The sequence below is a fragment of the Macaca nemestrina genome, chromosome 19 (assembly GCF_043159975.1).
Source record: "Macaca nemestrina isolate mMacNem1 chromosome 19, mMacNem.hap1, whole genome shotgun sequence".
NCBI classification, from domain to species: domain Eukaryota; kingdom Metazoa; phylum Chordata; class Mammalia; order Primates; family Cercopithecidae; genus Macaca; species Macaca nemestrina.
The window spans coordinates 75,916,941-75,933,466 of record NC_092143.1 but is presented as its reverse complement, the minus strand read 5'-3'; the positions used below and the strand labels follow the sequence as shown (position 1 = coordinate 75,933,466).

The 16,526-nt window shown below is 39.6% G+C and overlaps 1 long non-coding RNA gene across 1 annotated transcript; it reads left to right on the top strand.

The window, feature by feature from the left end:
* The first annotated feature begins 2,711 nt into the window (after window positions 1-2,711).
* Window positions 2,712-8,202, top strand: LOC139360065 (uncharacterized). Its single transcript, XR_011617076.1, has 3 exons — window positions 2,712-3,192; window positions 4,380-4,497; window positions 5,309-8,202. It is a non-coding gene; the product is annotated as an uncharacterized lncRNA (long non-coding RNA).
* The last annotated feature ends 8,324 nt before the right edge of the window (window positions 8,203-16,526 follow it).

Here is a 16,526-nt window from a genome sequence, read left to right as displayed (position 1 = left end):
AGCTGTGTGGCCTGGGTTAGAGGAGTGGTGATAGCAGCACTCTCTTAGCCACCCGGCCTGGTGTCTCAGTAGCCCTCCTAGTGCACTGTTTCTGGGCTCAGTTCAACACTAGGATTTGGATAGGTGTTGCAGTTCTTGTGGCCTACATTGCCTTTCAAGTATATTTAAGGCCCCAGAGAACCTTAGCCTGTGGTGGGGAGGCTTGCAGGAACTCAAGTTTAGAGACCATTGGGATCAGCAATTCCCCAGTGGCTAGGCCTGGTTTAAATGCTCCCTCTGTGGGTGGGCGTCAGCTAAATTTTGTTCAGTTTTGTTTTCAGATCTAATAGGGCAGCTCTGAGTTCAATGCGTAACAACTGCTGCTCTCTCTCTCTCTCTCCCCAGTGCACAGAAATGCTCTCTATACCACACCACTGCTGCTGGAGGATGGGGGAAGATGGCTTTGGCAATTCAAGACTGGCTTTCCTAGGTCTTCAGTGCCTCTTTCAGCAAAATGATGTTAAAATCAGGTACTGTGAGTGCTCACCTGATGTTTGGTTCTTATGAAGGTGCTTTTTTGGGTGTAACTAGTTAAAAGGGCATCATTGCAGTGGAGATGATCAGTGGAGCCTTCTATTCTGCCATCTTGCTTTGCCCCAAGTTCTGAGTAACAGTCTAATAAAAAGTATTGAAATTAGCATCAGGGATAGATGATGACTTTTTTAAAAGTTTTATAAAGGGGTTGTATAATACTTAGATACTTGAATAAGAAACACTTTCATATGAACTAGGAAGAAACTTGTAAGAACTAATGTAAAAATAACACATATCCATGCGTAACAGATACATGTATTTACATTTACTGCTGCACTTGTATCCCCTGGCTCTCCTTCCATTGCTCAATGGAGCATTCAGCCATCAAGCTAACAATCTGAACTCTAAACTAGGCTGGGAGGGCAGGGGCACAGTGGATACAAAGTTGGGTTGTTCTTTGCTCTCAATAAGTAATATACAAAGGGAGAAAAAGTATATAACTACTAATTCAGACAAAAATTACTATTTAACAAGGCAAAAAGATAACTGCCATGAAAGAAGCAGACATGATTACTGTGGGAGTCCAGAACATGGTCTGATCCTGCTGCTACTTAGTTTTTGCACAATGAGTTGCCACAGTAAAATTTGTGATTTGTAGTCTTAAGGGTTCTTTGTTCTGAATTTGCCTCTCTATGAATTAAAACCATTATAATGGTGATGTAGGGGCCAAGGGATTTCTCCCTCCCTCTCTGAGGGTTTGAGTCATTAAGTCTGCTGAAATAAACTGGCAACAGACAGATTAGGAGGACTAATTTAGTAATCTGCATATATGCACAGAAGCCACATGAAATATGACACTCCAAAAAGGGGCCACATGATTGAAGGTTTTACACCATACAGAAAAGAATAGAGGCTTGGAACTCCTTGGTGGAGATGGTGACAGGCTATGGGAGGTGTAGGGGAAGAAAGGTGTGTCGAACAAAGGCTGTCTTGTTGTACAGATAAAGACTAGCATGTAGCAGCCCTTGAAAGAATAGGTGGTAGCCTATGGTACTAGTGTCTCTGTCAATTCTGTAAAAGTGTCAGGACTTTAGTCTCCTTTTCCTGTGAGTCAATGTTTCCTAGATTTGGGTAAGGCAGATAAGGAGGCCCTCAAGAAAGCCTGTTTGCATCTGCTGTTTACTTCACTAATATAGATTTCCTCTACAGATGCAAATCTCCTCCACAAAAGGACAGCTTTTCAGAGCTACTCCTGTGTCTGCAGCCCCTTTAAATAACCATACTGAAATATGCCAAAGAAACATATTTTAGGGTGGCATATTTTGGTGTCCCAGTGACAAACTGTTCAATTCTCAGCTGCTATTACTGCTAACATTAGCCTTTATTATACCATATTGCTTGCAAGTATATTCTTTTAGGCCCACATAAGTGTGTTAAAAGGAAGTGTGCATGTTTGTGTGTGTGTGTGTGTGTGTGTGTGTGTATTTAGTCCCTTTAAGTATGAGAGTTATATTTCTCCTGAGGAACTGAGATTAAATCATAATCTAAATATGAAATTGATAGTTAAACCATTAGTAATGAAGGATATAAGTTTTAAATTTAGGTTTTTATAGTTTTGATAGATGTTCATGTGATAGATGTTCATGTTAACAGATTTTCCTACAGTACTTATTTGCTGTAGTCAAGGAAATAATGTATGTAGTGTAGTCCTGACAAAAGTCAACAACACTAACTTCTCTTCACCAGCATCAGGAAAGAATCTGTCAATTATCCATGTATTTAACCAGAACTCATTGTCTCACAACAGAAAGAAGACTTAGTCTGAGAGGTTGATTTGGGAAATAAGCAGGGTAATCAGATAAATGGAACAATGAGTCTGGTCTTAAAGACCAACTCAGAGATAAGGAATTAGAAACTTGGTGGCTGGGCTGTTAAGAGGCTCTTGATATAAAATCTCCTGTGTTCATGCATGGGTCAGAGATAGGCAAACCAGGCCAGTAGGGGGCGCTCTTTAGGGTATTCAGTCTTAGGAGTTTAGGAAGACAGAAATACAGATAGTTCTGTCTGATAAGCCTTAACATGTCAAAGAAAAGGCAAAGCTGGACAGTAGTAAAAGTGTTAAAAATATCTTTTATTCAAGACTATTGCACTACGGGGAAAGAGACCTCAGTATAAAACTGGGCTCACAACCACGTAAACCATGAGCAAGTGGGAATTTATAGCCAAGGAGCAGGGAGGGTTGGTGGAAAGAAAGCAGGAGAAAATTACTGAGAGGAAACATCAGAAACAAGGGAGATTCTGGCTACACCAACCGAGCAGGATTCTTGCTGAAGACAGGCCAGGATGACGGAACATCACCTCAGAGATGGTAAAAGATGAATGCTGTGATTCGAATGTGTCTCTCAAAGCCCATGTGTTGGAAATTTAACTCCCAATGCAACAGTGTTGGGAGGTGGGAATTTTAAGATGTGATTTGGTCATGAGAGCTCTGCCTTCATGAGTAGATTCATATCATTATTGTGGGAATAGATTAGTTGTCGTCTGAGTGGGTTTGTTATAAAAATGAGTTTTACCCCCCTCTTGTTCTCTTTTGCCCTTCTGCTTTCTGCTATGGGACAACATGGCAAGAAGACCCTCACCAGATGCCTCTGGGTCTTGGACTTCCCAGACTCCAGAACAGTAAGAAATAAATCTCTATTATTTAAAAATTAGTCTGTGGTATTCTGTCATAGCAGCTCAAAACAAACTAACACAATGAGAAACTCAATTATATATTTATTGTCTTAGTCTGTTTTATGCTGCTGTAACAGAGCTATATTTATCAATCAGATAGTGAAGGTGATCAAATAAAGAGGATGGGGGATGTTTGCTAAACTGACTGAGCAATGTTCTTGCTAAAACTGGGTTGTTACACGGAAGTACACAGGTGGACCTAGAAGAAGGTTCAGCAACATGACTGAAGTTTGGCCAAGCAAAGAATCTTTATCAAATGAAAGAACAAAGTGTGACAGAATTTGGCAATTAGTTCTTAAGGATGGTCAGATTAGTTTATTGAATTTGCAAGGGGAGGTGAGAGAACTACAACTTTAATCATACTGGCAAGTTCCTCAGCACCTAAGAGATGGAGAGGAGTGATAATATTTTTTTCCTCTTCATTTTCCTTTATTTTATATAGGAAGTATAAAATATAAGAAAATTGTTCATAGTAAGCATGTTTCATTTTTTAATAAAAAACTAAGTTTTCTGTGAAATATTTAAGTGCTGTGTTATACAATTAAGCACAAAATGTAAGCAAAATATCATATACTATATTTGAACATCATCTAAATACTGTTATTTTTGGAAAAACCTTTAGAAATAAACCAATCTAAACTCTTACCCAATAAAGAGGAAACCACAAACCTAGACAGTTTATATTTCTCACATAGTCACTGACACATCTAGAACTAAGTATTTTTTTTGCTCTTATTCTAGTGCTCTTTCCCACATATTGTCAAAATTATATTTCTCTGAGATAGAGTTTTATATAAATAATTCCATTTGGAATCATTAAATTATGTTCAAAACTAATCTAATACCATTTTATCCTAAAAGATATTTCTGGAAAAGTGAAATTGATACATATCCTTGAAAGAGAATAAGGCAGTAATTTGCCATTACAATATTAGGAAGGAGTCTGCTATTGCTATATTCCTAAGCATTTTGGGGGAAAAGTGACTAAAATTAAAATAAATTGGTCTAAATATTATTGTCAGTTTGGAAATTAATGATAAAGGATCATCTAACAAAATCTTCTGATTGGTGAATAATAGAAATAGGTTTTAGCACTTTCCTTGGTTTTGTTTTGTTTTGTTTTGTTTGAACAGAATCTTACTCTGTCGCCCAGGCTGGAGTACAGTGGCATGATCTCAGCTCACTGCAACCTCCACCTCCTGGGTTCAAGCGATTCTCCCACCTCAGTCTCCCAACTGACTGGAATTATAGGTAACTGCCACCATACCTGGCTATTTTTTTTTTTTTTTTTTTGTATTTTTCGTAGAGATGGGGTTTCATCATATTGGCCAGGCTGGTCTCAAACTCCTGAACTCAAGTGATTCACTTGCCTTGGCCTGTAAATCCCAAAGTGCTGGGAGAATTTTTAGGTTGAATGTTCAAGTTTACAAGGGGTTCAGAATCGTTAAGGAGACACTCAAAGTTAAGTTGTATGCAAAATAGTTTTGGAAGTGTTATTATTATTTGTAACTCAAATATCATTTTAGTTTGGCATTCAGAGGTATTGATTAAAACAAAAAATATCATTCACAATCTATAATATTTTTGTTAAAAGGTCCGTATTTTCATTTCAAAATTTTCTCTCAAATGTATCATATTTCTTTGTCCTGACCTAGTCTTTCATCTTCTTTCCTTTGGACTATTAAGTTTGTTTTGTCAACTGATCTGTCTTTAGTTTATACCCTGTGAAATCCATTCTCTAGACTGTTTCCAGTTTTATCTTTCTTTTTGACATGTTTGATACAATAATTTCCCTAAAACATGAATCTGATTATATCCTGTCTTCCTCACACACTGTTAATTTCTCACTGCCTGTGTCTCACGGTTCCCACTTCAGATGACTAGTGGCATAATCAGGGGAATTTGGATGCAGGCCTTGAAGGTGAAAGCACTGCCAGGGACTCAGTCTTGGGAGTTAGTCTGGGGCGAATCTGGGTCCAGGATTGAGCCTTTGCCATTAGTTGGTAGGGAGGTGGGCACAAAAATGGTGTCACCTAAGGTACACTTTTATTTATTTTTTTAGTTTTAAAAACCATCAGGCCAATGTATTACCTAAGACATTATGGAGGATGATCTTACTTGGAATGACTCAGAAGGAGCAGTTTCTTCATTCTCACCCCTCCTCCCCACCACAAGCTACCTCTCCTTGAAGGCCATGATGAAAGATCTTTGTCTATATCCTAACAGCAGTGAACACCCAGTAAGGGATTCTGAGAAAGCAATTGACAACAACAGAATATACACATCTATTTCTGATTGGAATAAGATAGATACCTGATCTTAATCATTTCCCTAGAACCCTCCCTAACCTGGGGTAGTTGCTATCATATCTCTGTTAAACTCAATTTCAAAAGATTTGGAATTTTTTTCTTCAGAGGCAGTCTGCCATCTTACTTTCTCCCATGGCCCCAAATTGTCACATTTTACTGGTCGGGTGATGTTTTGCCAGTTAATCATCAGTGTAACATTTTTTGCACCTTACTCCATTCGTAATCTGTTAATTTTGATGAACTTTTTCTACTGATCTTAGAGCAAGGCTTCTCTTGCCCTTTGAGAACAGAATGTTATTAAATATTCTTCTATAAATACCAACAGAATTATACACATTTTCTTCTTTAGCTTTTTGATGTGATGCATTATGTCAGTAGATTTTTCTAATGTTGAACTATCCTCATATTCCTGGAATAAGGAAGTCCACGCAGATTATGAAGCGGTATTTTAGTTTTTTTAACATGTTGCTCAATTTTATTTGTTAGTATTTTACTTATGATTTTTGTATTTGCTTTGAGTGAGATTGGTCACTAATTTCAGTTTCTTGTATTGTTTGTGCACTGTTTTGTTATCACAGTTATCTAACTCTAATAAATAGTTGGGCAACTATCTCTTTTTCTCATAGGTTTCAAATTTTGTGTCAGGTTGAATATTGCAATAGACAGACTGTTTATGTCCCCTCAAAATTTATGCATTGAAATGCTAACCCCCAAGATAATGGTATTAGGAGGTGGGACATTTGGAAGGTGATTAACTCATCAAGGCAAAGCCCTTGAGAATGAGATTAATTCCCTGGAGAAATCCCTCAACCCTTCTATCACATGAGGACACAGCATGAAGGCATCATCTGTAAGCCAGAAAACGAGTTTTTTTATCAGACACTAAAACAAGGTGTCAGTAGGGTCATGCTCCCTGTGTGAGGTTCTGGGAAGAATCTGTTCCATGCCTGTCTCCTAGCTTCTGGTGGTTCCTTGGCTTGAAGCTACATCCCTCAATCTTTACCTCTGCCATCACAGGTCTTTCTTCCCTGTGTGTCTCTCTGTCCTTTCCTTTGCTTAAAAGGTTATCGGTCATACTGGATTAGGACCTACCCTAATCTGTTATAACCTCACTTTAACTACATTTGCAAAGATATTATTTCTATATAAGTCCCTGCTATGGTTTGAATGTCCCCTTCAAAATTTATTTTGAAATTTAATTGCCATTTTAACAGTATTAAATGGTAGGACCTTTAAGAGGTGATTAGGCCCACGCCCATGGAACCTCACTCATTGCTAGCACAGCAGTCTGAGATCAAACTGCAAGGTGGCAGCGAGGCTGGGGAGGGGCACCTGCCATTGCTGAAGCTTGAATAGGTAAACAAAGCCACCTGGGAAGCTCGAACTGGGTGGAGCCCACTGCAGCTCAAGGAGGCCTGCCTGCCTCTGTAGACTCCACCTCTGGGGACAGGGTGTACCAAACAAAAAGCAGCAGAAACCTCTGCAGACTTAAATGCCCCTGTCTGATAGCTTTGAATAGAGTAGTGGTTCTGCCAGCACGGAGTTTGAGATCTGACAACGGACAGACTGCCTCCTCAAGTGGGTCAGGGACTTGACCTGAGTAGCCTAACTATGAGGCATCCTCCAGTAGGGGCAGACTGACACCTCACACAGCCGGGTACCCCTCTGGGACAAAACTTTCAGACGAACGATCATCAGCAATATTCGCTGTTCTGCAGCCTCCTCCGCTGATATCCAGGCAAACAGCATCTGGATTGAACCTCCAGCAAACTCCAACAGACCTGCAGCTGAGGGTCCTGACTGTTAGATGGAAAACTAACAAACACAAAGACATCCACACCAAAACCCCATCTGTACATCACCATCATCAAAGACCAAAGGTAGATAAAACCACAAAGATGGGGAAAAAACAGAGCAGAAAAGCTGAAAATTTTAAGAATCAGAGCACTTCTCCCCCTCCAAAGGAATGCAGCTCCTCGCTAGCAATGGAAAAAAGCTGGACAGAGAATGACTTTGACGAGTTGAGAGAAGAAGGCTTCAGACGATCAAACTTCTCTGAGCTAAAGGAGGAAGTTTGAACCCATCGCAAAGAAGCTAAAAACCTTGAAAAAAGATTAGACGAATATCTAACTAGAATAACCAGTGTAGAGAAGTCCTTAAGTGACCTGATGGAGCTGAAAACCATGGCACAAGAACTATGTGACAAATGCACAAGCTTCAGTAGCCAATTCGATCAACTGGAAGAAAGGGTATCAGTGATTGAAGATCAGATGAATTAACTGAAGTGAGAAGAGAAGTTTAGAGAAAAAAGAGTAGAAAGAAATGAACAAAGCCTCCAAGAAATATGGGACTGTGTGAAAAGACCAAATCTAATGTCTGATTAGTGTACCTGAAAGTGACGGGGAGAATGGAACCAAGTTGGAAAACACTCTGCAGCATATTATCCAGCAGAACTTCCCCAACCTAGCAAGGCAGGCCAACATTCAAATTCAGAAAATACAGAGAATGCCACAAAGCTACTCCTCGAGAAGAGCAACTCGAGAAGAGACAAATGGGATCTAATTAAACTAAAGAGCTTCTGCACAGCAAAAGAAACTACCGTCAGAGTGAACAGGCAACCTACAGAATGGGAAAACATTTTTGCAATCTACTCATCTGACAAAGGGCTAATATCCAGAACCTACAAAGAACTCAAACAAATTTACAAGAAAAAAACAAACAACCCCATCAAAAAGTGGGCAAAGGATATGAACAGACACTTCTCAAAAGAAGACATTTATGCAGCCAACAGACACATGAAAAAATGCTCATCATCACTAGCCATAGAGAAATGCAAATCAAAACCACAATGAGATACCATCTCACACCAGTTAGAATGGCGATCATTAAAAGTCAGGAAACAACAGGTGCTGGAGAAGATGCGGAGAAATAGGAACACTTTTACACTGTTGGTGGGACTGTATACTAGTTCAACCATTGTAGAAGATAGTGTGGCAATTCCTTAAGGATCTAGAACTAGAAATACAATTAGACCCAGCCATACCATTACTGGGTATATACCCAAAGGATTATAAATCATGCTACTATAAAGACACATGCACACGTATGTTTATTGCAGCACTGTTCACAATAGCAAAGACTTGGAACCAACCCAAATGTCCATCAATGATAGACTGGATTAAGAAAGTGTGGCACATATACGCCATGGAATACTATGCAGCCATAAAAAAGAATGAGTTCATGTCCTTTGTAGGGACATGGATGAAGCTGGAAACCATTATTCTCAGCAAACTATCACAAGGATAAAAAACCAAACACCACATGTTCTCCCTCATAGGTGGGAATTGAACAAAGAAAACACTTGGACACAGGAAGGGGAACATTAGACACTGGGGCCTGTTGTAGGGTGGGGGGAGGTGGGGATAGCATTAGAAGATACACCTAATGTAAATGATGAGTTAATGGGTGCAGCACACCAACATGGCACATGTATACATATATAACAAACCTGCACGTTGTGCACATGTACCTTAGAACTTAAAGTATAATAATTTTAAAAAATCATAAAAAAGAGGTGATTAGGCAATGAGGGATACACCACCATAAATGGATTAATGCTGATTATAAAAGGGCTTGAGGCTGTGAGTTTAATTTCTTGTTCTATCTCATCCTGTCTTTGCCCTTCTGCTATGGAGTGATGCAGTAAAAAGGCCCTGCCAGATGCCAGACCCTTGATCTTAGACTTCCCAGCTTCCAGCTGTGAGCCAATAGATTTCAGTTCACTATAAATTACTTAGTCTCAAGTTTCTGTAATGGTGGCACAAAATGGACTAAATCACATTATGAGTTTCTTAGCAAGAAACCCAGACATGTTTATTTTTGTGTACGTGAGTTTTAGGGGAACATTATTCAACTGAGCATAGACCTTTTTCTGTTTACTCCTTCTCTTTTTTTCCCCCGTTTACCTCCTTTCTTCTTAGGACTTTAATCAGTTACAAGACCGGCAGTGAACTGGTTGTGTGCCTACTTGCTATTGATGACCTTTTACAAATCATTCCTTGCTATGTTTTTCTCAGTACTCAAGAATTATAAGATCATCAATAACTCATGAAGATACATTATTTATTTTAAACATGCTCGCTAGACAAGCTTCATATATTTTCTCCGGCCTTTTACTTGTCATCTTTAATTATCTTGCATTATTTGGGCTTGCTTGAACTTCAAAGGTCAGTCAATACATTTTTCATAACTTTTAATGGATGTTTTTGGTTTCATTTTCAGTGTTTCAAAGATGGATAATATCGCCATCAACCTTTTCTCATGTTTAGAACAACTGGTACTTCTATGAGGCTTTATTTTTTGATGCAGATATTCATGGTCACCTGATGAAGGGGTAACTTTGAACAAAGTCCAGTGAGAGAAGTGTGAGATATACACAATATATTGTAAAAATAGTGATGCCATTTTTACATTGAAGTGAAGACGGAACTTCACTGGAAATGCTTCTTACCAATATCCTCATTGCTGTAGGCCAAAATTAGACTTTCAGGTCTCTTCAGGTAAATCAAATGAACTATTTCGGGATTTTTTTTTTTTTTTAAATAACCATGACCAGTATGAACAATGGACTAGAAGGGAGTAAGAACGGACATGATTAGGAGGACCCAGCACAGCACCCCAATGCAGAGTGAATAACTAACACCAGAGGGACAGCTGTACTTGCACCCAGGAAGTGCGTCCCCTTACCTCATCCAAAACAAAAAGAAGGTTCAAAGACTGTTGAGCCCTGACCAAGCACTTTATCCCCTTCCCCTTCCCTTAGGAAAGGCCATGAAAGGCGATGAAGAAAAATGGAAACGTACCCTCAATATTTCCGACTGGAGAGAGAAGAAACACTTCTCACATTCTGTTTATCTGTAAGGCCTGCCATTTCTATCCTCAAAATATACCACAAATCTACCCCCATATCTACCTCTGCCATCTCCACCTTAGGCCAAAACCCTTTCCTTTCTCATTTGGATTATTGTAATTCAGTCCTCAGCTGTCTAAAATTCAGAGAAGAGGGTGTATGAAGGCTTACGTAGTCTCCAAGTAGATTAGAAGCCCTATCCAGTAAAACATTTGCCTAGGACTTAAGAGAGAATGCTTCCTTATTTCCATTTGGCAATTTAACACGTCTGTGTGCCCCAACAGTCAGAACCCTGGAAGGAAGAGTTGAGTCATACTTTGAACCCCAGTCCAGCAGATGTTTGAATCTGAATTTCAGAGTACATGACTCTGAAAAGTGCTCCCTTTTTTCCTGTTATATGCAATAACTTAGTATTAAGTTGGAGCCCAGATGACATGTCCTGCAACTGACAAGCACCTTCTCATCTTATCACATCATTATAACTTTTTCCTCTACCCATAATATATCAGCTTGATAATGTATGTAGAGTTATCCACTGTTACATAAATAATTGCCCCAAAGCTTTGTGGATTAAAAAAATAAATATGTATGATTTTACAGTTTTTATAGCAGTAATTCAGGAACAGCTTAGCTAGCTGCCTCTGACGTAAGGGACTTTCATAAGGTTTTAGTCGGGATGTTGGCCTGGGGCCACTGTCATCTGAAGGCTTGACTGGGGCTTGAGGATCTTCTTCCAAAATGATGTCCTCACATGGCAAGTATATGCAGCCTGTTGAAGGGCTCAGTTTCTCACCACATACACTTCTTGCTAGGGATATTTGAGTGTCTACTCTATATAGCACCTGGCTTTATTTGAAGCTAATAATTCAAGGAAGATCAAGTGAAAGCCATAGTGTCTTTTATAACCTAGTCTTAGAACCCACACGCCATCACTCAGTCTATTTATTAATAGTAAATTACTCAGTCTGGCCCCTACATAAGGTGAGGAGAATTAGACTCCATCTTTTGAAGACAGGAGAGTTAAAATCTCCACCATGTCTCTTCTCTTTTTGAATTCTGGCCTCTATTCCCCAATTCAACCTTCTTGCCAATTCCAAATCTCTTCCCTTTTCTCATCTCCAAACATATGCACATATTAACTTTATTTAACAGATTTTTAAAATTTCTTTCTGGTATCAGAATCAGTTTTGGCTGTAGCAGCAGCAAACTACAAAATAGTGGTAGCTTAAATCACAGTAGAGGTTTATTTCTATCATGCATGGAAAACATTTGTAGGTAGGCAGTCCAAGGCTGGTCTGGTGAAACTGTTATAGTTTATGACCTTCATTCTCATGGTTCAAGATATCTGCTAGGGTTCTAGTTGCCAAAGGTGAAACCCAGGAAGCAGAGTAGAGAAATACAAAAAAAGTTAAAAGTGTGTGCTAGCAGTTGTTTAAGGTTTCCTAGAAACCTTACTGTACAACACATTGCCTCCCTCTCAGCAGTCAGCACTTAGTTACATGCAAATGTATGACAGGTAATATGGAAGCATAAGAGGTACAAGCTAACACGCTGAATGTTGTCTTCATTTGCAGGTATGTGATGGTTAATTTTAGGTATCAATTTGACTAGATTAATGGGTACTAGATAGCTAGGAAAGCATTAATTCCGAGTGAGGATGTGTCCAGAGCAAATTGGTGCATGAGTTGATAAACTGAGTGGGGAAGATTCGTCCTCAATGTGGGTAGGCACCATCAAATTGGCTGGGGGCCAAGATAGAACAAATAGAGGAAAGACAAATTAATGCTTTCTCTTCTGGAGCTGAGACACCCTTCTTCTCCTGCCCTTGGACATCAAAACTTCAGGTCCTCAGGCCTTTGACCTCAAACTGAGAGTTATACCACTGGCTTCCCTAGTTTGGAGGCTTTTGGACTTTTACTGGGTCGGCATCCCTTAGTCTCCAGCTTGCAGACAGCCTATTGTGGGACTTCTCTGCTACCATAATCATATGAGCCAATTTCCCTAATAAATCCCCTGTCATCTATCTATAATCTGTCTATCTCTATTATTATTTCTGTCTCTCTAGAGAACCCTAATAAAAAGTGATTATATGCCCAGCTAAAAATCAGGGGGTTTCTTGTTAAGGAAGAAGTGGAGAATAAATATTGGCCATGGCTACGTATATATTTTTGGCTACCTGGACATATCAGCACCTTTTTCCTATATAGGGTGCTGTGTGTTCTCACTATATGGAAGTTGGCTTTCCTCAGAGCTGATGATCCAAGAAAAGCCAAGAACATGTTTGCAGAGAACACATTTACTCTTTCTCCAAGGAAAAAAACTTCAAGATCTTCCTGAATTCCTGCTCCATGTTCAGGATCTCTCCATCATATGCAGTCCCTTCCTTGGGGTCATGTGTACCTTCTTGTGGTCTGTCTGCAGATACATTAAAAAACATACATGGATATGGAAACAGGACACCATAGTAAAAACTCCTATTTGAGAAAGGGGAGAAGGAGAAACTAGTAGTGGTCACTGGTCCATATCAATGATCAAATACCTCTGAGCAGAAAGTACAAGCTTCCTCTTCTAGTAAAGGAGTGCATTCTTTGCTTAGCTATTTGGTAGTCCTCAGTTAAGCTCTTGCCCATTGTACTTTGTGGTTCTTATCTCTGGTTTCTAGGACGTGCATTATATTACATGGCTGCATGAGAAGGGGCCATGGGGCAGAAGCCCATTTGTGGTGGTTGCCATTGCAGAAGCTCTCTTCCTGCTAGGGTGAATATGGGGACCCAGAAATTGTTTTAGGAGCTTGATGGTCACAGGCAAGGATTGAAATTTCTTTTGAAGAACAATTTCCTTAAAATTTAGTAATCTTCTGGTCTATTTGCTTTCAGTTAGTTCTGCATATATTAATAGCCAGAGATCATGATGTTTAGACAATTTTTAAGCCTGAGACATTTTAGTGTGATGTACTTCTTGGGAGAAAAGCTGAGTGTTGGGAGAGAAGCTGAGGCAGGGCTTGCATGTCTGACATAATGTAAAGTCTTGGAACATGTCTGGGGTCCAGGGCCTAAAACCCTTTGTGGCCTTTGGAACACCAAGCTCTGCTAAAGTGTAGAAGGCTACCCTGACACACCATAATCTAAGCCCAGGGCATAAAACTCCTCATGGCTTGGATAGAATCCAGGGCTTATGGCTTCTGGAATGTGTCTAGACTTGCTGGCTCTTTGCTCCTTGATCTCCCAGGATTGATTGTATCTTAAGTTGAAAGAACCTGCTCTCCATTATCTCAAGTAGTAGAGCAGATGCTAAACCATCACAGCTGTAAATCATGTGCTTAATGCAATGCTCCCTTTCAACCCCACATCCTCACCACCTGTTTCTTTGTTTGATCACCAATCAATAGTCTGGGCTTCCAGAGCTTGAAGCCTTTGCAGCCTCCATACTTAGCGTTGGCCCCCTGGACCCACTTTCTCTCTCAAACTGTCTTTTCTCATTCCTTTGACTCTGCTGGACTTCGTCACCCCTACGACCTGGTGTTGGGTCCAATCACCCCAACAGTATTGGCATCTAGGTTCTGCCTATTCTTCCCTATACCAAGCTCAAACACCCTATCCCTCCAAAAAGTGTTGGCTATCTTGAGACATTTAAAAATAATAGACAAAAATCACAATCTGATCTTTGTCGGTGGACTAAGTTCTATTGACTGACAGTTGCTTAATGGAAAGTATTTCAGAAAGACTAGGGGCCTAGGGCACTTTAATTGGATAAGTGACCCAATTTTTGCCCCTCTCTCTAAGTATACTCTTTGCCCTAACATGTTGCAGTGCCCTCCTACTCTTGAGGGAGCATTCTGCCCAATAGCATACTGGTAAATGTTTCTTTAAAAACTACTTTGTATATTATGTTATAAATTTTATTGAAAATATGTGTAGCACACATTGACAAGTAAGAAAATATGCAATACTCTTTACTGTAAGTTCTATATAGCCAATTGATTCTTATCGAATGTTTTATTTGACTGTCACTAAATTTTCTTATCCATAGCCAATCTACAGTTGTAGTTCATGAGCAAGTGTAGTTCTGACATGAATGTTCATTGATATTCTCATAGTAAGAGGAAAGTGAAACAATAAAGAGGTAGTTGAAACTTCAGTTGTTTGTAAATGAGGTGACATCTTTGCAGAATTAGATAATAGTTTTCAAAAAACATTTCCTCATTTTTTTTGTATTTGCAATGTAATGGCCGCAGATACAACATGCTTTTAAGTTTAATCTGCATTAATGTTTTCTCTACCACTTTCTTAAGCCAGACAATTAACAAATCAACAAGCAACACTTCATTTGTAGCTTCTATCAATTTCTATGGTACAAACACTCCAACAGTGACTGATTTCAAGCTGCTGGTTTGACACAACTGAAGCATGCGGTAGTGTTTCTACCAGAGACACTAGAAACAAACACCTTAAGAGGACAGACGATAGTAAAATGTAATAAAATAACTAGAAAGTCATGAGTTTTGAGTACCTATTATCTTTGTTTTAATGTACATTATTTGATTGCAAGTACATAATTTAATATTAAACAATGGCTGTGTTAGCAATCAGCTTGCCAAATTCCTGAAAATTAAAGAGTAGACCCGTGGGCTGGTATGAGTTGCTTCCTAACACCACAGGTTCTGCCCACCCCTTCACCTTAGGCTTGGAAAAGTGGTTGCATATTATTCTTTCTGGCTTGCTCTTACGCTGTAAACATGGGAACATTTCTGGGCTGGCCAGCTGAAGGATGAGACAGTGGAGAGCTGAGTAGTCCACCTGTCTCAATCAAGACCATCCTAGATTAGTAGAGCAGCTGATCCTAGACATGTGCGAGATCCCAGCCAGGATAAGAAGAGCTAGACCCTGCAGCTGACTGGGTACAGGTGGCCCAGCCAAGACCAGTAGAAATACTCACCTAACCCGCAGATTCATGAGCTAAACAAATGTTTATTTTTTGAAATCACTGGGTTGTAGGGTGTGTGTACATGTGTGTATATACACACATATATAAATATATACACATATATATACACATACATACACACATATATATGCTATATATGATGGTTAATATAGTTTCATCCCATAAGATTACCTCCTTGCAGTCACTGCTGGTAACTACTTCAGGGGTATATGAGCACTTGTATTCTTTATTCTTTCAAAGCTCAAATACAGGACCTAGTCAAACTTGACTGCAGGCCACAGACAGAGTACTTCCTTAGTACAGCTGTGTTTCCTTCCAAGTGTACCTGTAGACTTGCTTAATCTAGCCTCAGTTTGTCCTTCTTTTAAGATTGGCAAGAAGGGGTTACAAAACATGAACATTTCGGATTTTCCTTACTATTTCCCCAATCCTACATTCTCATCATTTGCCTCCCAAGACACAGCACATGAAAATGTGATCCATTGTTTTGCCATCACCTAATAAAGACCAACAGCTTTCTAGCCTCAACAAAGCCTGCAGCACCTACTGCTTGACTGTCTTCAACAAAGCAATGCCACATTTAAAATGTTTAAACGTTTACCTTCCCAGTCCAAGTACCATGCTTTGTGTTACTTGTAGTATCTCTCTCTCTCTCTCTCTCTCTCTCTCTCTCACACACACACACACACACACACACACACACACACGTAGGTAGTCCAGGGCTGGTATTGTCGTTCCACATCTAGAATCCCGCTTTCAGGTCCACCATCCCTGAGGAGTGGCTCTCATCTTCATAAACTAAAATGGCTGCTAGGGTGTTAGCCATCACATTTGCATTCCAGGCAGAAAAATGGAGAAAGAGGAAAAAGAAGGCAAAAGGCAATGTTCTTACTATCTTTAATAGAATAGCTTCCTAACACTGCCACAGAAGATACCTGCTTGTATCTCACTCTTGAAAGTTCAGTCATATGGCCACAATCTCAAGGAAAATTGGGGTACTTTAATCTTTATTGAGGGCAGTCATGTGCTCAGCTAAAAACCAGGGGTTCTATTACTAAGAAAGAGAGAATACAACTGCCCCCACCCCAAAACAATTCAATACAAATACAAATAAACAA